The 25,000-nt window shown below is 50.6% G+C and overlaps 2 protein-coding genes across 2 annotated transcripts in view; one reads left to right on the top strand and one right to left on the bottom strand.

The window, feature by feature from the left end:
* Positions 1 to 17,086, bottom strand: part of LOC138260543 (zinc finger protein 658B-like) — a 73,769-nt gene extending 56,683 nt beyond the window's left edge. Inside the window, exon 1 of the mRNA XM_069209162.1 lies at positions 15,863 to 17,086. The gene's annotated coding sequence lies outside the window, so the exon portion shown is untranslated. The remainder of the gene's footprint in view (positions 1 to 15,862) is intronic.
* Positions 1 to 25,000, top strand: part of LOC138260542 (zinc finger protein 91-like) — a 344,562-nt gene that overhangs the window by 189,510 nt on the left and 130,052 nt on the right. The window lies entirely within an intron of this gene.

Raw genomic sequence — 25,000 nt, 5'->3', positions numbered from 1 at the left:
AATGCTACTAGTGGGTCTGCAGCACTGGTTGTGCCACCCACATTAGTTTCCCTCTACACATAGCTCAGACTTGCCCCTGCATTGTCTCTGTGTGCAGTTTTAAACTGCCAATTTGACTTGGCAAGTGTACCCACTTGCCAGGTCTAAACCTTCCCTTTTTATACATGTAAGGTACCCTTAAGGTAGGCCCCATTAGTAGCCCCAGGTGCAGGGTGCAGTGTATGTTAAAAGTGGGACATGTACTTATGTGTTTTACATGTCCTGACAGTGAAATACTGCCAAATTCATTTTTCACTTTTGTAAGGCCTAGCTCTCTCATAGGTTAACATGGGTTCTGCCTTTAAATGTGATTAAAGGGTAAATTCCCTTTGGGAGCAGATAGAAATATGGAGTTTAGGGACTCTGAACTCACAATTTAAAAATACATCTTTTAGTGAAGTTGATTTTTAGATTGTGTGTTTGAAAATGCTACTTTTAGAAGGTAGGCATTTTCTTGTTTAAACCGTTCTGTGACTCTGCCTGTTTGTGGATTCCATGTCTGGGTCAGTTTGACAGTTGGGATGTTTGCACCTCACACTAGACAGTGACACAAAGGGAGCTTGGGTGTAGCCTGCATATCCTGATGGGCCATCTGGGCTGAGGGGAGGAGTGGTCACTTACACCTGAAAGGGCTGTGCCTGCCTGCACACAATGCAGTCTCCAACCCCCTGGTGTGTGTCTGGGGCCTGGCCTTGGTAAGGCAGGATCTGGAAAACAACAGAGACTTCCCTTTGAAGTAGGCCTATTTCAAAGACAGAAAGGGGGATAAGAAGGGCACCCAAAACCCCTGAAAATCAGATTACTTCTGGAACCAACAGGGACCTGTGCCCAAGAGAAGAGCTGGAGAAGCTGCAAGAGGAGTACTGCACCTTTGCCTGTGACTATTCTTTGCTGGGTTGGCCTACAGTAGCTGCTTTTACTTAAGAGAGGATACTGACTTTTGTGTGACTTCCCACTGGTGAAGAATCTCCAAGGGCTTGAACTGAGCTTGTCTCCTGTTGTTGAAGGCTCAGTGTAGGAAAGTACCCTCTTTTTGGCATGTTACCCCCAATTTCTGGCTGGTGTCAGTGTGTTTTTGACTGTGTCACTCGGATCCTGCTACTCAGGACCCCAGTGCTTATGGTTTGTGGCCTGCTTGTCAGTGCGTTTCACTGTTTTCTAAATTGTCACTGGAGTCCTGTTAATCAGGACCCCAGTGCTCATGCTCGCTCCGTTTCTAAATTTGTCACTACATACTGGTAACTCAGTATTTCACTCCAAATTGGCATACTGGTCCCCCCTTATAAGTCGCTACTATATGGTACCTAGGTACCCAGGGAATTGGGGTTCCAGGGGATCCCTATGGGCTGCAGCATTTCTTTTGCCACCCATAGGGAGCCCATGCAAAGGCTTCTACAGGACTGCCATTGAAGCCTGTGTGAAATAGTGCATGCACAATTTTACAGCCCTTTTCACTGCACCAGGTCACTTATAAGTCACCTATATACCAGGTCTTCCAACCCCGAAGGCTAGGTGCAAAGTACCTGTGTGTGAGGGCACCCCTGCACTAGCAGAGGTGCCCTCACGTCATCCAGGCCCATTTTCCCGGACTTCGTTAGTACGGGGACGCCATTACAAGTGTGCACTGGACATAGGTCAATACCGATGTCCAGCTTCACAATGGTAACTCTGAATATGGCCATGTAAGGTGTCTAACAACAGGGAATAGTACCCTAATATTGATTCCATTGTTGGTTGCACAATCCTAGGCACTCTGGGGGCTTCGAAGTGGACCCCCAGTACTGCCATACGAGCCTTCTGAGGTTTTCCAGGCAGCCCCAGCCGCTGCCACCTCACAGACAGGCTTCTGCCCGCTTGGGGCTTGAGCAGCTCAATTCCAGCAAGGCAGAATAAAGCATTTCCTTTGGGAGAGGGGCTTTTACACCCTCTCCCTTTGGAAATAGTTGTTACAGGCATGGGAGGGGTTTCCTCCCAGAGCCCCTGGAAGTGCTTTGAAGGGCACAGATGGTGCCCTCCTTGCATAATCCAGTCTACACCAGTTCAGGGACCCCCAGTCCCTGCTCTGGCGCAAAACTGGACAAAAGAAAGGGGAGTGACCACTCCCCTGTCCATCACCAACCCAGGGGTGGTGCCCAGAGCTCCTCCAGGGTGTCCCTGGGTTTTGCCATCTTGGATTCCAAGGTGGTGGGGCACTCTAGGAGCATCTGAGTGGCCAGGGCCAGCAGGTGACATCAGAGACCCCTCCTGATAGGTGCTTACCTGGTTAGGTGACCTATCTCCCTCAGGGCTATTTAGGGTCTGTCCTCTGGGTGTTTCTTCAGATTCAGATTGCAAGACTCCAGCAGGAATCCTCTGCATCCTTTACTTCACGTTCTACCAACGGAACAACTGCTGATCGCTCCAGGAACTCTATAAAACTGCAACAAAGATGCACAACGACCTCTGTAACTTCAGCTCCTGCCAGCAACTGCAACAGTTTCCAGGTCGTGCATCCTCTGAGGACTGCCTGTCTTCAGCCTGCACCAGAAGAACAGAAGGAATCTCCTGTGGAGTGACGTAGTCACTTCCCTGCTTCAGCAGGCACCTCTGCAGAGATGACTGGTGGAGTGGGTCCTCTCTCCAGACGGCAGGTGTGGATCCAGCAACACGGGTGGTGGACTAAAGTGACTTCGACAGTCCCAACGTCCAGCTGTCCAACGTTGGTGGAGGTAAGAGCTTGCCTCCCCATGCAAAACAGTACCCCCTTGCACCACGTGACTTGCAGTTGCTAAGGCTTGTGTATGACTTTCCAAGAAGTTCCTCGAGCACAGCACAGCTTGGGCCCTCAGCACTCCATCCTGCAACGCACAGCTTCCTGAGTGGTTCTCCGGCTGCGTGGGAATCCTTTGTGTCGTGCTGGGTGGGCCTCCATTTGCACCTCCTTTGTCTCCGTGCTGTGGGATTCCTGTGCGCACTGCCTGGTCTTCTGAGGGCTTTCTGAGTTACTGAGAGCCCCCTCTGTCTCCCCCTTCTGGGTAGAGGCCACCAGGTCCCTCCTGGTCCCGGGCAGCGGCATTTTCCGGTCACCATGAGCTTTGCGGGTGCGAAGGCTTGTTGGCGGAATCCAGCGACGCAAACCAGACTGCATTCATCCATCCGGCGTGGGACATCTTCTGCACCAAACAGGAACCTACATCTATCTTCTTTGGCACAATACTGACTGTCTTCTTAACGGTGGTTGTTCTTTTGCACCTTCATCCGGATTAGCAGGGGCTCCTATTCTCCCTGGACTCTTCAGTGCTTCTGGGATTTGATCCCCGTCTTCCACAGGTCTTCAGGTCCAGGAATCCATCATTGGTGTCTTGCAGTCTCTTCTGGTTCTTGCATTATCTTCTATCCAGACTTCTAGTGTGTTTTAGGAAACTTGCTGTGTTTTACTCCTGCTTTCCTGGGCTCTGGGGTGGGGTCTATCACTTACCTTTGGTGTTTTCTTACAGTCCCAGCGCCCCTCTACACACCACACTTGCCTAGGTGGGAGACCGACTTTCGCATTCCACTATTTTAGTATATGGTTTGTGTTCCCCCGAGGCCCACTGCAACCTATTGTGATTTTCACTATTTGCACTGTTTTCTTACTGTGTACTTACCTGTTTTTGGTTACTAATGTATATATTGTATCATTTACTTACCTCCTAAGGGAGTATAGTCTCAAAAGCATTTTTGGCCTTGTGTCACTAAAATAAAGTACATTTATTTTTGTAACACTGAGTATTGTTTTTCATGAGTGTGAGTACTGTGTGACTACAGTGGTATTACAAGAGCTTTGCATGTCTCCTAGTTCAGCCTTGCCTGCTCTGCCTACAGTTACCTCTATACAGCCTGACTTCTAGACACTGACTACATTTCACTAATAAGGGACTGGACCTGGTATAAGGTGTAAGTACCTCTGGTACCCACTACAAACCAGGCCAGCCTCCTACACTGGACAACAAAGGCTTCTCTCTGCCAGCACTTGGGCTTTCCGCTGAGAGTCCTGCCTGCTAAGTGGTGCCCTAACCTGTCTCTGGGCCCTTGAAAGCTGCAGCTAGTGGAAATAGACAGAAATCAATGCAAAGACCACTGTGTGGGGAAACTTTAGACGCACCACCTGATTCGCAGCTGCTAAACGACTCGCCGCCAGCCTCACGGCTAAAATCGATGCTCCACCTGCATTGTGGCTGGGTCAACAATGCGACTGGAGAAACGACGCGCAACACCCACAGCGCCTGCTGTTAATGACGCTGTAAGGAAATGCCTCCTTGGCATGGTTACCCCCTGACTTTTTGCCTTTGCTGATGCCAAGTTATGATTTGAAAGTGTGCTGAGGCCTGCTAACCAGGCCCCAGCACCAGTGTTCTTTCCTTAATCTGTACCTTTGTTTCCACAATTGGCACACCCTGGCATCCAGGTAAGTCCCTTGTAACTGGTACCCCTAGTACCAAGGGCCCTGATGCCAGGGAAGGTCTCTAAGGGCTGCAGCATGTCTTATGCCACCCTGGGGACCCCTCACTCAGCACAGACACACTGCTTGCCAGCTTGTGTGTGTAAGTGGGGATAAAACGACTAAGTCGACATGGCACTCCCCTCAGGGTGCCATGCCAACCTCACTCTGCCTATAGGTATAGATAAGTCACCTCTCTAGCAGGCCTTACAGCCCTAAGGCAGGGTGCACTATACCATAGGTGAGGGCATAAGTGCATGAGCACTATGCCCCTACAGTGTCTAAGCAAAACCTTAGACATTGTAAGTGCAGGGTAGCCATAAGAGTATATGGTCTGGGAGTCTGTCATGCACGAACTCCACAGCACCATAAAGGCTACACTGAAAACTGTGAAGTTTGGTATCAAACTTCTCAGCACAATAAATGCACACTGATGCCAGTGTACATTTTATTGTAACATACACCCCAGAGGGCACCTTAGAGATGCCCCCTGAAACCTTAACCGACTACCCGTGTAGGCTGACTGGTTTTAGCAGCCTGCCACACACCAGACATGTTGCTGGCCACATGGGGAGAGTGCCTTTGTCACTCTGTGGCTAGTAACAAAGCCTGTACTGGGTGGAGGTGCTTCTCACCTCCCCCTGCAGGAACTGTAACACCTGGCTGTGAGCCTCAAAGGCTCGCCCCCTTTGTTACAGCACCCCAGGGCACTCCAGCTAGTGGAGGTGCCTGCCCTCTCCGGCCACGGGCCCACTTTTGGCGGCAAGGCCGGAGGAGATAATGAGAAAGACAAGGAGGAGTCACTGGCCAGTCAGGACAGCCCCTAAGGTGTCCTGAGCTGAGGTGACTCTGACTTTTAGAAATCCTCCATCTTGCAGATGGAGGATTCCCCCAATAGGGATAGGAATGTGCCCCCCCCTCCCCTCAGGGAGGAGGCACAAAGAGGGTGTAGCCACCCTCAGGGCTAGTAGCCATTGGCTACTAACCCCCCAGACCTAAACCCACCCCTAAATCGAATATTTAGGGGCTCCCCAGAACCAAGGAAACTAGATTCCTGCAACCTAAGAAGAAGAGGACTGCTGAACTGAAAAACCTGCAGAGAAGACAGAGACACCAACTGCTTTGGCCCCAGCTCTACCGGCCTGTCTTCCCACTTCTAAAGACACTGCTCCAGCGACGCGTTCCCAGGGTCCAGCAACCTCTGAAGCCTCAGAGGACTACCCTGCATCTAGAAGGACCAAGAACTCCTGAGGACAGCGGATCTGTTCCCCAAAGACTGCAACTTTGCAACAAAGAAGCAACTTTGAAACAACACACGTTTCCCGCCGGAAGCGTGAGACTTTGCACTCTGCACCCGACGCCCCCGGCTCGACTTGTGGAGAACAAACACCACAGGGAGGACTCCCCAGCGACTACGAGACCGTGAGTAGCCAGAGTTGACCCCCCTGAGCCCCCACAGCGACGCCTGCAAAGGGAATCCCGAGGCTCCCCCTGACCACGACTGCCTGCTTCAAAGACCCGACGCCTGGTAAAGACTCTGCATCCGCAGCCCCAGGACCTGAAGGATCCGACCTCCAGTGCAGGAGCGACCCCCAGGTGGCCCTCTCCCTTGCCCAGGTGGTGGCTACCCCGAGGAGCCCCCCCCCCCTTGCCGGCCTGCATCGCTGAAGAGACCCCTTGGTCTCCAATTGAATTCTATTGCGAGCCCGACACTTGTTGGCACACTGCACCCGGCCGCCCCCATGCCGCTGAGGGTGTACTTTCTGTGCTAATTTGTGTCCCCCCCCAGTGCCCTACAAAACCCCCCTGGTCTGCCATCCGAAGACGCGGGTACTTACCTGCTGGCAGACTGGAACCGGGGCACCCCCTTCTCCATTGAAGCCTATGCGTTTTGGGCACCACTTTGACCTCTGCACCTGACGGGCCCTGAGCTGCTGGTGTGGTAACTTTGGGGTTGCTCTGAACCCCCAACTGTGGGCTACCTTGGACCCAAACTTGAACCCCGTAGGTGGTTTACTTACCTGCAAAAACTAACAAACACTTACCTCCCCCAGGAACTGTTGAAAATTGCACTGTCTAGTTTTAAAATAGCTATATGTCATTTATGTGAAAACTGTATATGCTATTTTGCAAATTCAAAGTTCCTAAAGTTCCTAAGTCAAGTACCTTTCATTTAAAGCATTACTTGTAAATCTTGAACCTGTGGTTCTTAAAATAAACTAAGAAAATATATTTTTCTATACAAAAACCTATTGGCCTGGAATAAGTCTTTGAGTGTGTGTTCCTCATTTATTGCCTGTGTGTGTACAACAAATGCTTAACACTACCCTCTGATAAGCCTACTGCTTGACCACACTACCACAAAATAGAGCATTAGAATTATCTATTTTTGCCACTATCTTACCTCTAAGAGGAACCCTTGGACTATGTGCATACTATTCCTTACTTTGAAATAGTGCATACAGAGCCAACTTCCTACAGACGCAATCCCCCACAGAGCGGGGTCTCGTGACACCGTGTGACTGGATTTTAATGCAACATCGCAGGGCGCGAAAAATCAATGCAAAGCCTGCCTGGACCTGAGGTGCCCCTCTGGGATCACAGCATTGCTCTCTTGCGGGAGAAGAAATGACGCACACCGACCAGACTGGAGGAGGTACGACCCATGGTCTCGCTTGCGAGTGAGAAATCAATGCATCGCTGGCTTTTTTCATTGCACACTCGCCAGTGCAGCTTTATTTTGACGCTACCCAGGCCCTTTTGTGCAATAACAGTGTTCCACTGTTTAAGGATTAAGACTTCTATTCTTTTTTTTTTTTTATTCATATCTTGACTTGTGTACGTCGGAGTTTTATCGTTTTGGTCTTGTTTTGTTTAGATAAATATTATCTATTTGTCTGAACCTGTGTTGTGTCATTTTGTAGTGGGTTCACTGGGTTACTGCGTGTGTTGGTACAAATACTTGACACATTGCTTCTGAAGTTAAGCCTGCCTGCTCGTGCCAAGCTACCAACGCGGTGTGCGAGGTTTAACTGAGGTGCAATTCATTCATAATGGTATAGTTGGTGTGCGTGGTATGGCCAGGGAGAGGGTCTCCCGGCTGCTAGCAGTGTGTCATCCAAGGGTCTGACTCCTGAAGAGTTACAGGACAAACAGGCAGAGAGGGCTCACCAGTTGGAGTTGGAAAAGCTTAGGATGCAAAGGGAGATGGAAGAGAGGAGGATGGCCATAGAGAAGATACTGCTGGCTCATGAGCTCAGCTTGAGGGAGCTGGATCAGGGGAGCCAGTCTAGCAGGGATGGTGGCATCAATAGCACAGTGCAGCCTGAGATGGAGGTGCACATTCCTAAGGACCTTGTGAAGGATAACAAAAGGGAGGATGACGTACTGTTGTGGTTCAAGGGGTATGAGTCTGCTCTTCATATGAATCTGGTCCCTGAAGCTCATTGGAGGGCGGTGTATGGAAGCAATTCGAGGTAGAGGGAAGGGATACTCTGACATCCTTAGGGGATACCCAGGGACTCACTTACCTTATCATGAAGGACACCCTGATCACAAGGTATGGTCTCACCCCTAATCAGTATAAAAACAAGTTTAGGCCCTATAAGAAGAAGGAATCCAAAACATGGTTGGAATGTGTTGATTCTTTTTGCAGGTCACTGGATGGTTGGGTGAAGGGCAGTAAGGTAACAACGTATAAGGGGCTTTACAATCTGATTGCTTGGGAGCACTTATACAGTTTATGTTTTCCAGAGCTGCGCCAGCACCTAATTGACAGCAAGCTGGCTGATCCCACGAAGCTTGCGCAGGAAATGGACCATTAGGAGAGCACCAGGGTCCAAAAGAGGCATGGGGGAGATCATGCCAAGGGTGGGCAGGTTCCCTCAGAAGAAGAGAGAGGGTATGGATAAACAGGGTGAGTTCTCTCATGGGCCCCAATCTAGTTTCCAGGGTAAAGAATCCCAGACCCAAGTAGAAAAGAAACCATAGATCTCTACAGGGAAGCCTGCAGAGAAGGGTTCCTGCAAGTGCTTTGCATGTGATCGGGAGGGTCACATGAGGGGGGGGGACCCCAAATGTCCCAAGTGGACACCAGCACCCACTGCTGATAAGTCACAGGGTTTGGCCAGTGTAGTGCTGGGGAAAGAGTTGGTTCCAGGTGAATTGGAGCCAGCTGAGATGACCTTTGTCTCAGTAGGGGACGGTGAGATGGTCCAGAGGACCCTCGTGCCTCATAACATTAAGAAGTACAGGTGGTGGGTGACCATAAATGAACAGAGGGTGGAGGCACTGAGAGACACAGGAGACCGTGTGACTACAATGAGGAGTCACCTGGTGTCTGAAGAGCAGATAGATCCCCGTGTACTTCACCAAGTAGTTGCAGGAGACAACTCAGAGCACCTGTGTAGAGTGGCGCGGGTTCTCTTTGAATGGGGGGAGGGTCTCAGGTTCCTTGAAGGTAGCTGTGAGTCCAACCAAGCCTGTAGATTGTTTGCTCGCCAATAACCGGGAGGAATCCCCTTGGCGGGTGTGGAACGTAGGTCACACTTGGAAATGTTGGGTCTGCCTGGGTGGGTGTGTGTGTCTACCCGGTTGATGGCAGCCCGTCAGGGTGATCAGGAGACCCTGGAGCCTGAAAGAGTGGCCCAGATGTCTACCAGAAGGAGAAAGGGCAAGGAGTGCAGGAAACCGGCCCCAGAATTTCCCACGGTCCAGGAAGAGTCTGAGGGGGGAGGCCCTGGAGCCTACAGGGGAACAGGTGGCTTAACTGGGTGAGGTCCCTGAGCTGTCACAGTGGCAGCAGGAAGGGGGGCCCACCAGGGAAGCATTCTGTGAGGCACAGAAAGTATGCCCTACTCTGGAGGGTTTGTGGCGGCAGGCTGCAGACCAGGCATCTGGCAAGGAGCCTGGATCACATTTGATTTACTGGGAGGATGGCCTCCTGTATAATGAGCCTAAGGTTCCTGTGCCTGGGTCAGCCCCTGTGCTGGTGGCACCCCAGTGCTTCAGAGCCTTCCTACTGGGTTTGCCTCATGACATGCCTTTAGCTGGTCATTTGGGATAGGACAAGACCTTTGAGCGGCTTCTCACCCACTTCTATTGGCCCCAAATGCACAGGCCCTCTGATGCTCATTGTAGGTCTTGCCCAACTTGTCAGACAAGTGACAAGGGGGTGGGGAATGCAAGGCTCCCTTCCAACCTTTCTTTGTGGTTAGTTCCCCCCTTTGAAAGGGTCAGTATTGACATTGTGGGACCTCTGGATCCCAAGACAGCCATGGGCAACAGGTTTATCCTGGTCTTGGTGGACCATGCCACCTGGTACCCGGAAGCCATTCCTTTGAGATCGATCACTGCCTCTGTGGTGGGCCGTGCATTGATGGTGGTTCTTACCCACATGGGGTTCCCCAAGGAGGTGGTGTCCGATAGGGGTACCAACTTAATATCAACTTATATGAAGTTACTGTGGAAGGTGTCTGGGGTAACGTACAAGTTCGCCACACTCTACCACCCCTAAAGCAATGGTCTTGTTGAGAGATTCAACTGCACTTTAAAGGGCATGATTATGGGCCTGTCAGAGCCCTTGAGGCGTAAGTGGGACGCCCTCTTGCTAGGTCTTCTGTTCACAGTAGGAGGCTGGCCTGGCTTATAGTGGGTACCTTGTGGTACTTACACCTTGTGCCAGGTCCAGTTATCCCTTAGTAGATTAGAAGTGTTCTAGCAGCTTAGGCTGATAGAGGTAGCTATAGCAGAGCAGCTTAGGCTGAACTAGGAGACATGCAAAGCTCCTATTATACCACTTATATCACTTAGCACTATATCATAAGAAAACACAATACTCAGAATTGTTAAAAATAATGGTACTTTATTTTAGTGACAATATGCCAAAATTATCTCAGAGGATATACTCCCTTAGGAGGTAAGTAAAATACACAAAATATACACACACAAACCAAAATCAGGTAAGTAAACAGTTAGAAAAGCAGTGCAAACACTGTAGAGCACAATAGGATGCAATAGGGAAAAATAGGCCTTGGGGCAACAGAAACTATATACTCAAAAAGTGGAATGCGAACCACGAATGGACCCCAGGCCTAGTGTGGTGTGTAGAGGGTCGCTGGGAGTGTAAGAAAACACTGAGGGTGTCCAGGATACCCCACCTCAAGACCCTGAAAAGTAGGAGTAAAGTTACCCTACTACCCCAGAAAGACAGTAAAGTCGAGATAGGGGATTCTGCAAAGACAACAACTGACTGCAAAGCACTGAAGACGGATTCCTGGACCTGAGGACCTGTAAAGGAAGGGGACCAAGTCCAAGAGTCACACAAGTATCCAGGGGTGGCAGGAGCCCACCAAACCCCGGATGAAGGTGCAAAAGGGCTGCCTCTGGGTGGAAGAAGCCGAAGATTCTGCAACAACGAAGGCGCCAGGAACTTCTCCTTCGGTCAGAAGATGTCCAACGGCGTGCTGGAGGATGCAGAGTTGTTTCCATGCAGAAAGACCGCAAACAAGCCTTCCTAGCTGCAAGAGTTGCGGTTGAAGGTCTTGGGTGCTGCCAGGGCCCTGGAAGGACCAAGAGGTCGCCCCTTGGGGGAGGAGACAGAGGGGGTGCTCAGCAACATGGAGAGCCCACTCAGAAGCAGGCAGCACCCGCAGAAGCACCTGAACAGGCATTCAGAAGATCTGAGCACGGCGGTCGACTCAGCACAACAAAAGAGGGTCCCAACTCAGCGAGTTGGGCAATGCAGGACGGAGTGCTGGGAACCTGGGCTAGGCTGTGCACAAAGGAAGTCTTGCAAAAGTGCACAGAAGCCCGAGCAGCTGCAGTTCACAGTCTAGATTACTGTCTGGCGTGGGAGGCAAGGACTTACCTCCACCAAATTTGGACAGAAGGGTCACTGGACTGTCGGGGACATTTGGATCCAGCTCCTGTGTTCTAGGGACCACGCTCGTCAAGATGAGAGGGGACCCAGAGGACCGGTGATGCAGATGTTTGGTGCCTGCGTTAGCAGGGAGAAGATTCCGTCGACCCACAGGAGATTTCTTCTTGGCTTCCAGTGCAGGGTGAAGGCAGACAGCCCTCGAGCATGCACCACCAGGAAACAGTCGAGAAAGCTGGCAGGATGAGGCGCTAGAATGTTGCTGGTAGTCTTCTTGCTACTTTGTTGTGGTTTTGCATGCGTCCTGGAGCAGTCAGCGGTCGCTCCTTGACAGAAGTCGAAGAGGGAAGTGCAGAGGAACTCTGGTGAGCTCTTGCATTCGTTATCTGGTGAGATACCCACAGGAGAGACCCTAAATAGCCCTCAGAGGAGGACTGGCTACAGAGAAAGGTAAGCACCTATCAGGAGGGGTCTCTGACGTCACCTGCTGGCACTGGCCACTCAGAGCTGTCCATTGTACCCTCACACCTCTGCATCCAAGATGTCAGAGGTCTGGGACACACTGGAGGAGCTCTGGGCACCTCCCCTGGGAGGTGCTGGTCAGGGGAGTGGTCACTCCCGTTTCCTTTGTCCAGTTTCGCGCCAAGGCAGGGCTGGGGGGATCCCTGAACTGGTGTAGCCTGGATTATGCAAGGAGGGCACCATCTGTGCCCTTCAAAGCATTTCCAGAGGCCAGGAGACGCTACTCCTCCCAGGCCCTTCACATCTATTTCCAAAGGGTGTAACACCCTCTCTCAGAGGAAATCATTTGTTCTGGCAAAAGAAATGCTGCAGCCCATAGGGATCTCCTGGAACCCTAATATCCTGGGTACCTAGGTACCATATACTAGGGAATTATAAGGGTGTTCCAGTGTGGCAATCAGAATTGGTAAAATTAGTCACTAGCCTGCAGTGACAATTTTAAAAGCAGAGAGAGCATAAACACTGAGGTTCTGGATAGCAGAATCTCAGTGATACAGTTAGGCACCACACAGGGAACACATACAGGGCACACTTTATGAGCACTGGGGTCCTGGCTAGCAGGATCCCCGTGACACAGGCAAAAACAAACCTATATACAGTAAAAATGGGGGTAACATGCCAGGCAAGATGGTACTTTCCTACATTCGTTTACAGGGAGGTGCCTCAAAAAGGGCTTGGCTTTAGTCCTTTTGAGCTGTTGTATGGCCACCCTGTGTGGGGACCTTTGAGTCTGGCAAAGGAGGCTTTGGAAAGAGCCCCTAGCAAACCTTAACCCCCCCCCCATCCCCAAGGACGTATTCAGTTGCATGCTGGCTCTGAGAAACCCGAATGCCTGCTTCAGGAGTCTCAAACAGAAGAACCTGGAAGCAAGCCAGGAAGACATGAAACGCTGGTATGACCAGAATGCCACTCTGGTTTTGGTCCCAAAGTTTGCTGCTCCTGGTGCCACTCCAGAACTATGGATGTGTGTGGATTACCTGGTACTCAATGTAGTCACCAAGACTGACACGCACCCCATCCCCAGAGCTGATGAGCTCATTGACCGGTTAAAAGCTGGCAAGTATCTCTGGGTATTGGCAGATTGTCCTAACTAAGGGGGCTAAGAAGAGGTCTGTATTCTCCATACCAGATGGGCACTACCAGTTTAGGGTGATGCCCTCTGGGATGAAGAATGCCCCTGCCACCTTTCAGAGGTTGGTCAGCCAGGTGTTGGCTGGACTGGATGATTTCAGTGCCTCTTACCTGGATGTCATTGCTCTCTTAATTTCCACATGGGAGGAACACTTGCAACACCTCTGCTAAGTGTTGGAGGCCTTGCAGAGGGCAGGCCTCACTATTAAGGCAAGCAAGTGCCATGTAGGGCATGGTTCTGTGGTGTACATGCGACACCAGGTAGGGAGTGGCCAGGTGGCACCCATGCAGCCAAAAATTTAAACCATTCTGGCTTGGGAGCCTCCCAAGACCCAAAATGAGGTGAGAGCCTTTTTAGGTCCCACCTGATACTATAGGAGGTTTGTCAAGGGGTATGGCACAATTGTTGCTCCCCTGACTGAGTTAACTTCCAAAAAGCAGCCCAGAAATGTGATCTAGACTGAGTCTTGCCAGACAGCTTTTGATGCCCATACATTAGTGAAAGGAATAAAGCAGGATATAGATCAGGGATGGCGGGACTGGTTATTTCAATGGTTACCTGATTTTTGACAATTACGCAAAGATTTTGGTGGAATTTATGTAGCATTAGTTCTTATTATATCATTATGTTACTGTGTACAATGTATTCCTAATTTGCTTGCAATGTTTATACTGAAAAAAAGTTTATTTTAAACCTATAAGCTACACGACACACTGGTCAAAGGGTGGAATGTAGTGTTATTTGCGTGTTCACCACTGATGTTGTATCACACCGCTTTGCACCTGGCTTAGCTGCCTATTGTCACTTTAGTGGTCACTGGTTATAGACTTTATTTTGTGTTCAGCCTAGACTCCATTTTGTGTTCAGCTTAGCTTCACCGCCACTTTAAAGTATTTTTCCGTGCAAACATGTTATGCAATGTGTTTTCCACTTCTGTATGTTTTCCTTCTCACCGAAGAGCTAGAACTGGGACATAATATGTAGGAGGTAAGCAGTCAGTACGATAAGACCGTACCAAGTTGGTGTTTATCATAGGCAAGGGAACGGATAGACTTTGGCAGGGGTGCCTTTGGGAAGGTGGCTAGCTCCCAATGCATTCCTTACAAAGTTTACCTAAACTAGCCAGCATTTTTGAATATTTCCTTCTGAGAGGAGGGGTTCTTCTAGAAGGCCCTTTCCATGGTTGTTTAAGATATTAAAAGGTGGCTCTGCTCAGTAGTGATGAATTCCGAGACCTCGGTCAGGATTGGACGTCAAATGCCTGACATTTGTCCCATGAGGGTGAGGATCTCTTTCTCGCTGTTGAACGGGGTCATCTTCTTGCTGGCATTAGAAAGATGAAGCATCTGACAGGCCCTAAAGTGCTGAATTTTTATTAATCATTTGCTTTGCATTGCATGTGAATATATATCTATGTATCACTATAAGTGTTTGTATCCTTGCATGTATATATTTGCTGTTTATAGATTGAAGATTCTTCATACGTGGTCTTACGTTGTTGTTGCACATTTTGAAAGTACACTTTTTATTAATCAAACCTTCCTTCACAAGCCTTGCCAAAAGCTATAATAAACGTATTCTTCAGATTAAGAAGTGCATTCCAGAGAATCTTTTCGACTCCTTTCAGTGTGTATATCTTGGCTCAGTCAGAAGTAAAGCAAAACAGTTACAAAAACAAAATAGACTCATTGTTTGCGGGTATTGTGAAAACAATTAAGCTCAAACTAGTCATGACTTTAGCACATCTTTCTCATTAAATTCTCATGTAAACAATATGAAGTTGTTATCAACTCACAAAGTTCTCATGAGCTGGGCACCATGTCTAGCATTGCCCTAACATGAAATGAAACGATCAATGGTGCCACTCCCGACTGAAGTGTGTAGCTTCTTGTGTAGATGAACGACTTTGTTTCTGAAAGATACGCCTGTCAGGTACAGGGTTTTTAAAAAGCATGGCATGTAAAATGTGCCAACAAAAGAAGACACAGTTAATGGAGCTGCAAAGAATTGTATAGGAGTAACAGTGCTTAAGATTTTAAAGGGCACACCATGTTTTTAGGGATCTCAGAAACATATGTGCTGCCCCTCATAGCAGACAATATTTGGTTAGTATTAAAAAAAAAACAGTATTAATCCCTGTGGCTTTAATTTTGGGAGTGGGCCAACAAACCTATTCATGTATCATAAATGTGGGCAAAGAAGAAATATTGCCATATAACGTGTACCATGCTAAATGTTGAGTCTGTAAACTAGTTAAGGGGAGAGACCCAATTTATTGTGGATTTGACAATGAATTGCTGCTCTCTGTGAGCCAATCAGAAATATCATTTAATATGTGTGTACACATTAACACTGATCCTTAGTACAATCGAATGGGCCTGTGTTTACATTACGTGGATTCTACAGACACCTAATTCCGTTTACACTCTAAAGCATCTACAGATCATTGGGATGTCCCTGTGTTTGTATCTGAAGGAGTCTGTAGATGACTCGGACCGCCTAATGTTTGCAATACAAGCAGTCCCTGGGTCGCTCGGACGAGCCCCTGTTTATGTGATGAGAAGTGAGAAGCAGTGCAGAGTGCAGGTGCCATGTATACAAGCCTCAGTGTGAGTAAAAAAAGTGCATTGTGCACAGATCTCCTCCTTGGTAAATGCCCCTCAGGGGTAGCAACAGGATCAGGAGGCCTTGCACTGATAATCAGAAACAACCCCAGAGCTGGAAGAAAAGCCCCGCAAAGACAACTGAACCAAGCCCACCCAGGCGGACCTTCCCTCCAGGATCATTCACCTGATTTCTACAAACACAGCAGCAGGTGCCGACAGTCTCCTACCTGAGCGAAGCCTGAAGACATGTCCACGCTCGTCTCCTCCCGGGGTGGGGATGGTGCAGATCTGCGGCCTGGGGTATCTCAGCCAGGGTCTGAGACTGAGGATGACTGCGGGGACAGGCTCCTTTCTTTACAGACAAGGGGTCCTCACTACTTCCTTCTCTGACAGACAGGAGCTCCTTCCTTCTCTGCCCAGAGAGACAGGGGGTCCTGTGACAGATGCACAGACAGACTAGGAGGGCGTCTTCAGTCCTTCCTTCTCGGACAGGCGGACAGACCGGGGCTACTAACTCCCTCCAACTCTGGCAGACGGGCTCCTCGGTCCCTCCTCCTCTGATCTACAGACAGGGCTCCTCGGTCCCTCCTCCTCTGATCTACATGCAGGGCTCCTCGGTCCCTCCTCCTCTGATCTACAGACAGGGCTCCTCAGTCCCTCCTCTTCTGACAGACAGGGGCTCCTCGGTCCCTCCTCCTCTGATCTACAGACAGGGCTCCTCGGCCCCTCCTCCTCTGATCTACAGACAGGGGCTCCTCGGTCCCTCCTCCTCTGATCTACAGACAGGGCTCCTCGGTCCCTCCTCCTCTGATCTACAGACAGGGCTCCTCAGTCCCTCCTCTTCTGACAGACAGGGGCTCCTCGGTCCCTCCTCCTCTGATCTACAGACAGGGCTCCTCGGCCCCTCCTCCTCTGATCTACAGACAGGGGCTCCTCGGTCCCTCCTCCTCTGACAGAAAGGGGCTCCTCGGTCCCTCCTCCTCTGATCTACAGACAGGGGCTCCTCGGTCCCTCCTCCTCTGATCTACAGATAGGGCTCCTCGGTCCCTCCTCCTCTGATCTACAGACAAGGCTCCTCAGTCCCTCCTCTGCCAGACAGACAGGGCTCCTCGGTCCCTCCTCCTCTGATCTACAGACAGGGCTCCTCAGTCCCTGCTCTTCTGACAGACAGACAGAGGATCCTCAGTCCCTCCTCTTCTGACAGACAGAGGATCCACAGCCTCTCCTCCTCTGACAGACAGGGGGTCCAGAGTCCCTCCTCCTCTGACAGACAGACAGGGCTCCTCAGTCCCACCTCCTCTGACAGATGTATAGAGAGACAGACAGGGCTCCTCAGTCCCTCCTCTGACAGACAGACAGGGCTCTTCAGTCCCTGCTCTTCTGACAGACAGGGCTCCTCAGTCTCTCCTCTGCTGCAGGCGGGGCGCAGGAAGAGGCGGGCACTTGTGAGTATTCTCGGCTGGTGCTGACTCTGCCGCCGGTGACCCGGCTACAGTAACACGTCCTCGTTCATAGCTAGTGCTGACGCTGCCGTCACTCACCCGGAAGCGGAAGCTCCTCTATGGCAGGTTGGTTGAGAGTGAACAGTGCTGCTGAAGGAAACCTCCCTTTCTGCTGGTCCCAGGCCCCGAGGGGACAAGTGTGAATAAAGGCCCCGACCCTTCGCACCCTGATGAATCCTGGGGGGCAGTGAGCAGACTGTACAGAGGGGCAGTGAGCAGACTGTACAGAGGGGCAGTGAGCAGACTGTACAGAGGGGCAGTGAGCAGACTGTAGGGGGCAGTGAGCAGACTGTAGGGAGGTGTAGTGAGCAGACTGGGTGCAGTGAGAAGACTGTATAGAGGGGCATTGAGCAGACTGTACAGAGGGGCAGTGAGCAGACTGTACAGAGGGGCAGTGAGCAGACTGTAGGGGCGCAGTGAGCAGACTGTAGGGGAAGCAGTGAGCAGACTGTAGGGGGTGGGGGCAGTGAGCAGACTGTAGGGGGCAGTGAGCAGAATGTAGGGAGAGCAGTGAGCAGACTGTAGGGGGTGGGGGCAGTGAGCAGACTGTACAGAAGGGCAGTGAGCAGACTGTAGGGGGCAGTGAGCAGACTAGGGAGGGGCAGTCTAGTGGGTGAGGGCAGTGAGCAGACTAGAGAGGGGCAGTGAGTAGTCTGTAGGGGAGGCAGTGAGCAGTCTATAGGGGAGGCAGTGAGCAGACTGTAGGGGGGCAGTGAGCAGACTGTAGGGGGTGTGGGCAGTGAGCAGACTGTAGGGAAGGGCAGACTGTAGGGAAGCGCAGTGAGCAGACTGTAGGAGGGCAGTGAGCAGACTGTAGGAGGGCAGTGAGCAGACTGTACATAGGGGCAGTGAGCAGACTGTAGGGAGGCGCAGTCAGCAGACTGTAGGGAGGTGTAGTGAGCAGACTGTAGGGAGGCAGTGAGCAGACTAGGGAGGTGTAGTGAGCAGACTGTAGGGAGGCAGTGAGCAGACTGTAGGGAGGTGTAGTGAGCAGACTGTAGGGGGCAGTGAGCAGACTGTAGGGAGGTGTAGTGAGCAGACTGTAGGGAGGCAGTGAGCAGACTAGGGAGGTGTAGTGAGCAGACTGTAGGGAGGCAGTGAGCAGACTGTAGGGAGGTGTAGTGAGCAGACTGTAGGGAGGTGTAGTGAGCAGACTGTACAGAGGGGCAGTGAGCAGACTGTAAGGGGGCAGTGAGCAGACTGTAGGGAGGCGCAGTGAGCAGACTGTAAGGAGGCGCAATGAGCAGACTGTAGGGAGGTGTAGTGAGCAGACTGTAGGGAGGCAGTGAGCAGACTGTAGGGAGGTGTAGTGAGCAGATTGTAGGGAGGCGCAGTGAGCAGACTGTAAGGAGGCGCAGTGAGCAGACTGTAGGGAGGTGTAGTGAGCAGACTGTAGGGGGGCAGTGAGCAGACTGTAGGGAGGTGTAGTGAGCAGACTGTAGGGAGGCGCAGTGAGCAGACTGTAGGGGGCAGTGAGCAGACTGGGTGCAGTGAGAAGACTGTATAGAGGGGCATTGAGCAGACTGTACAGAGGGGCAGTGAGCAGTCTAGGGGTTGGGGGCAGTGAGCAGACTGTAGGGAGGCGCAGTGAGCAGACTGTAGGGGGCAGTGAGCAGACTGTAGGGAGGTGTAGTGAGCAGACTGTAGGGGGCAGTGAGCAGACTGTAGGGAGGTGTCGTGAGCAGACTGTAGGGAGGCGCAGTGAGCAGACTGTAGGGGGCAGTGAGCAGACTGGGTGCAGTGAGAAGACTGTATAGAGGGGCATTGAGCAGACTGTACAGAGGGGCAGTGAGCAGTCGGGGTTGGGGGCAGTGAGCAGACTGTAGGGAGACGCAGTGAGCAGACTGTAGGGGGCAGTGAGCAGACTGTAGGGAAGCGCAGTCAGCAGACTGTAGGGGGCAGTGAGCAGACTGGGTGGAGTCAGAAGACTGTATAGAGGGGCATTGAGCAGACTGTACAGAGGGGCAGTGAGCAGACTGTACAGAGGGGCAGTGAGCAGACTGTAGGGAGGCGGTGAGTAGACTGTAGGGGGGTAGTGAGCAGACTGTAGGGGGGTAGTGAGCAGACTGTAGGGAGGTGTAGTGAGCAGACTGTAGGGAGGCGCAGTGAGCAGACTGTAGGGGGCAGTGAGCAGACTGGGTGCAGTGAGAAGACTGTATAGAGGGGCATTGAGCAGACTGTACAGAGGGGCAGTGAGCAGACTGTAGGGAGGCAGTGAGCAGGCTGTAGGGGAAGCAGTGGGTAGACTAGGGGAGGCAGTGGGCAGACTGCCCCCGACCTACAGACGCCCTGAGTCCTTCTGTAAGCCGAGGAGGTGGGACCTCTGAGGCAGACCTGAGCCAAGTCATACGGACAACGTAGAAACCGGCAGGAAGCGAATAACTCCAGGACTGGTACTGCAAGTCCATTGAACAGGCTGTAATGTGATATATGACACTGTAAGACCAGTGTAATGTGGTGTATGGCACTGCAAGTCCAATGAACAAGCTGTAGTGTGGCATATGGCACTGTAATTCCAGTGAACATGCTGTAGTGTGATATATGCCAGTCTAAGACCAATGAACAGGCTGTAATGTGTTATATGGCACCACAAGTCCACTGAACAAGCTGTAATGCGATATATGCCACTCTAAGGCCAATGAACAGGCTGTAATGTGATATATGCTACTCTAAGACTAATGAACAGGCTGTAATGTGATATATGTCACTGTAATTCTAGTGAACAGGCTGTAATGTGATATATGCCACTGTAAAATCAATGAACAGGCTGTAATGTGGTATATGGCACTACAAGTCCAATGAACAAGCTGTAATGTGATATATGCCAGACCAATGAACAGGCTGTAATGTGATATATGCCACTGTAATTCTAGTGAACAGGCTGTAAAGTGATGTATGCCACTGTAAGACCAATGAACAGGATGTAATGTGGTATATGGCACTACAAGTCCAATGAACAAGCTGTAATGTAATATATGCCACTCTGAGCCCAATGAACAGGCTGTAATGTGGTATATGCCACTCTAAGACCAATGAACAGGATGTAATGTGGTATATGGCACTACAAGTCCAATGAACAAGCTGTAATGTAATATATGCCACTCTGAGCCCAATGAACAGGCTGTAATGTGCTATATGCCACTCTAAGACCAATGAACAGGCTGTAATATGATATATGCCACTCTAAGAACACCGAACAGGCCGTAATGTGATATATGACACTCTAAAAGCAATGAACAGGCTGTAATGTGGTATATGCCACTCTAAGACCAATGAACAGGCTGTAATGTGATATATGCCACTCTAAGACCAATAAACAGGCTGTAATGTGATATATGCCACTGTAAAACCAATGGACAGGCTGTAATGTGGTATATGGCACTAAGAGTCCAATGAACAAGCTGTAATGTGATAGATGCCACTGTAATTCCAGTGAACAGGCTGTGGTGTGATATATGCCACTGTAATTCCAGTGAACAGGCTGTAATGTGATGTATGCCACTCTAAGACCAATGAACAAGCTGTAATTTGGTATATGGCACTACAAGTCCAATGAACTAGCTGTAATGTGATATATGCCACTGTAATTCCAGTGAACAGGCTGTAATGTGATATATGCCACTGTAATTCCAGTGAACAGGCTGTAATGTGATGTATGCCACTCTAAGACCAATGAACAGGCTGTAATTTGGTATATGGCACTACAAGTCCAATAAACAAGCTGTAATGTGATATATGCCACTGTAATTCCAGTGAGCAGGCTGTAATGTGATATATGCTACTTTAAGACCAATGAAGAGTCTGTGATGTGATATATGCCACTGTAAAACCAATGGACAGGCTGTAATGTGGTATATGGCACTAAGGGCCTGATTCTAACTTTGGAGGACGGTGTTAAACCGTCCCAAAAGTGGCGGATATACCACCTACCGTATTACGAGTTCCATAGGATATAATGGACTCGTAATACGGTAGGTGGTATATCCGCCACTTTTGGGACGGTTTAACACCGTCCTCCAAAGTTAGAATCAGGCCCTAAGAGTCCAATGAACAAGCTGTAATGTGATAGATGCCACTGTAATTCCAGTGAACAGGCTGTGGTGTGATATATGCCACTGTAATTCCAGTGAACAGGCTGTAATGTGATGTATGCCACTCTAAGACCAATGAACAGGCTGTAATATGATATATGCCACTCTAAGAACACCGAACAGGCCGTAATGTGATATATGACACTCTAAAAGCAATGAACAGGCTGTAATGTGGTATATGCCACTCTAAGACCAATGAACAGACTGTAATGTGATATATGCCACTCTAAGACCAATGAACAGGCTGTAATGTGGTATATGCCACTGTAAGAGCAATGAACAGGGTGTATTTATTCAGGATGGCTGTTGTCTAACTCAACACTTCTCAGATGTTTTCTTCCTTCCCAACTAGGATTACAAGGATTTGCTGTTAGTCTCTTTGAGGGTCCTGGGTACACCTGCAGCACAAGTGCACAAGTTTCACTCCCGTGGTACTGTGATAGAGTCCAGGCGTCTGCCTGAGAGCCTTGCAGGGTGCCACCTTTTTTCTTTTTTGGCTCTGGAGTGAGTGCTCTCTCTCGTTTCAGTCCCCACTAGTTACAAGGGTCAGGGTGTGCCTAACCTGCCTCCTTATACTCCTTTTTTTATACATATTCAGAGGCCCATATTTATACTTTTTGACACAAACCAGCGGTGGCGCTGGTTTGCGTCAAAAAGTTTACCGACGGCTATCGCCATTCCTATGCACCATGCTGGCACCTTATTTAAGGAATGACGTTAGCCAGCGCTGCGGACTGGTCAGAGTAAAACAAAATGACTCAAACCAGGCTGCGCCGGCGTAGAGGGAAATGGGGGTTGTGCGACAAAAAATGGTGCAAGTCAGGTTTGAGGCAAAAATCATGCTTCAAACCGGACTTGCGCAATTTTTGGACGCACAACCCCCATTGAAATTACTCCTGTCTTAGCAAAGACAGGAGTCATGCCCCCTTGCCCAATGGTCATGCCCAGGGGACTTCTGTCCCCTGGGCATGGTCATTGGGCACAGTGGCATATAGGGGGGCCCAAATTAGGCCGCCCATACCACTTAAAAAAAAAATACTTACCTCAACTTACCTGTACTAACCTGGGATCGGTCCCCCCATCCATGGGTGTCCTCCAGGGGTGGGCGAGGGTGGCTGGGGGTGTCTCTGGGGGCAGGGGAGGGCACCTCTTGACTCCTTCCATGGTCAGAGACCATGGAAGTGAGCCCACAAGTCCCTTAACGCCTGCCCTGACCCAGGCGTTAAAAAATGACTCTAAACGGGTTTAGAGTAATTTTTTAAGGCCCTCCCCCTCCCATGCGCCATTTTCACTCAGATGGATAAATATGGTGTAGGAGGCTGGCCTGGCTTATAGTGGGTACCCTGTGGTACTTACACCTTGTGCCAGGTCCAGTGATCCCTTATTAGTAGAATAGAGGTGTTTCTAGCAGCTTAGGCTGATAGAGGTAGCTATGGCAAAGCTACTTAGGCTGAACTAGGAGACATGCAAAGCTCCTACTATACCAGTTATATCATATCACACAATATCATAAGAAAACACAATACTCAGAGTTACTAAAAATAAAGGTACTTTATTTTAGTGACAATATGCCAACAGTATCTCAGAGGATACCCTCACTTAGGAGGTAAGTAATATACACACATTATAAGTACACAAACCCAAAACAGGTAAGTAACAGTAAGAAAAGTAGTGCAAACAATGTAGAATCACAATAGGATGCAATAGGTAGACATAGGCTGTGAGAAAGTAGCCTCTTTCTAGCCTTGTTACCCCCACTTTTGGCCTGTTTGTGAGTATATGTCAGGGTGTTTTCACTGTCTTACTGGGATCCTGCTAGCCAGGGCCCAGGGCTCATAGTGAAAACCCTATGTTGTCAGTATGTTTGTTATGTATTTATCATGACAATGGATCAACAACTGCGCCAACATCCTCGCCCCACTGAAGAAACCCCCCAACAACCCCACCAGCAAGAAAGCCTCCTGGTTCACCGACGAACTCCTGGCCTCCAAACACGCCTGCAGGAAACTGGAAAAGAAATGGCTCCAAGAACGCACACCGGACAATCACGCTGCCCTCAAAGACGCAACCCGCCAACACCACCACCTCATCAGGACCACCAAGAGGTCCTCCTTCAAAGACCGCCTAGACAACAACGCACATGACAGCAAAGAGCTCTTCCACATCGTGAAGGAACTATCCACCCCCAGCACCAACGTAAACGACATCCCGCCCTCTCAGGAACTTTGCGACTCCCTCGCCGCCTTTTTCTACAGCAAGATCGCCGACATCCACAGAAGTTTCAACACCCCGACCGCACCCTCCTCCGTCACCACCTCGTACCCTAGCATCGCCAACCCCATCACCGCCTGGTCCAACGTCGACAACGACGCAACACGCACAATCATGAACTCCATCCACTCCGGATCACCGGCTGCCCCCTGCCCCCACCACATCTTCAACAAAGCCGACTCTATCATCGCGCCCCAACTCTGCAAGATTATCAACGCCTCCTTCGAAACAGGCACCTTCCTAGAAAACTGGAAGCACGCAGACATCAACGCCCTCCTCAAGAAACCAAAAGCCGACCCCAAGGACCTCAAGAACTTCCGCCCAATCTCCCTCCTCCCCTACCCAGCCAAAGTCGCAGAAAAGATCATCAACCTTCAGCTGACATGCCACATCGAAGACAACAACGTTCTCGACTCCTCACAAACCGGATTTAGACACAACCACAGCACCGAGACCGCCCTCATCGCCGCAACAGATGACATCAGACGCCAACTCGACCGCGGCAAGACCTCCGCCCTCATTCTCCTAGACCTCTCAGCGGCCTTCGACACAGTCTGCCACCACACCCTACTGTCACTCCTCCAAGAAGCCGGCATCCAGGAAAAAGCCCTAGCCTGGACCTCATCCTTCCTCTCCGGCAGAACACAGACCGTTCGCCTCCCACCCTTCCGCTCAGAAGCCAACAACATCATCTGCGGCGTCCCCCAGGGCTCCTCCCTGAGCCCTACGCTGTTCAACATTTACATGGCCCCCCTCGCACAAGTGGCCCGCCGTTTCAACCTCAACATCATCACCTACGCCAATGACACCCAGCTCATCCTCTTCCTCACCAACGACCCTGCCACCGCCAAAGCCAACCTCCACGAGGGAATGAAAGCAGTCGCCGACTGGATGAGAAATAGCTGCCTGAAGCTCAACACCGACAAGACAGAAATCCTCATCCTCTGGACCTCCCCCTCCGCCTGGAATGACTCATGGTGGCCCACCATTCTCGGAACTCCCCCGACACCCACCGACCACGCCCGCAACTTGGGATTCATCCTCGACTCCGCACTCTCCATGGACAGACAAGTCAACGCCGTCACCTCCTCCTGCTACAACACCCTCCGCAGGATCTACAAGTGGATCCCGACTGACACCAGGAAGACAGTGACCCACGCCCTCGTCAGCAGCAGACTGGACTACGGCAACGCACTCTATGCAGGAATCTCAGCGAAACACCTACAGCGACTCCAACGCATCCAAAACGCCTCAGCCCGACTCATCACCAATGCACCCTGCCACAGCCACATCACCCCTCACCTCAAAGGACTCCACTGGCTCCCCGTCAACAAAAGGGTCACCTTCAAGCTCCTCACCCACGCACACAAAGCACTCCACAACACTGGCCCCTCCTACCTCAACAACAGACTCAACTTCTACACCCCGACCCGCCAACTGCGTTCCCCGAGCCTCGCCCTCGCCACCGTCCCCCGCATCCAACGAACCTCCTCTGGCGGCA

Source organism: Pleurodeles waltl, chromosome 9 (genome assembly GCF_031143425.1).
Source record: "Pleurodeles waltl isolate 20211129_DDA chromosome 9, aPleWal1.hap1.20221129, whole genome shotgun sequence".
Classification (NCBI taxonomy): Eukaryota; Metazoa; Chordata; class Amphibia; order Caudata; family Salamandridae; genus Pleurodeles; species Pleurodeles waltl.
This window is presented reverse-complemented; position numbering and strand designations above follow the sequence as displayed.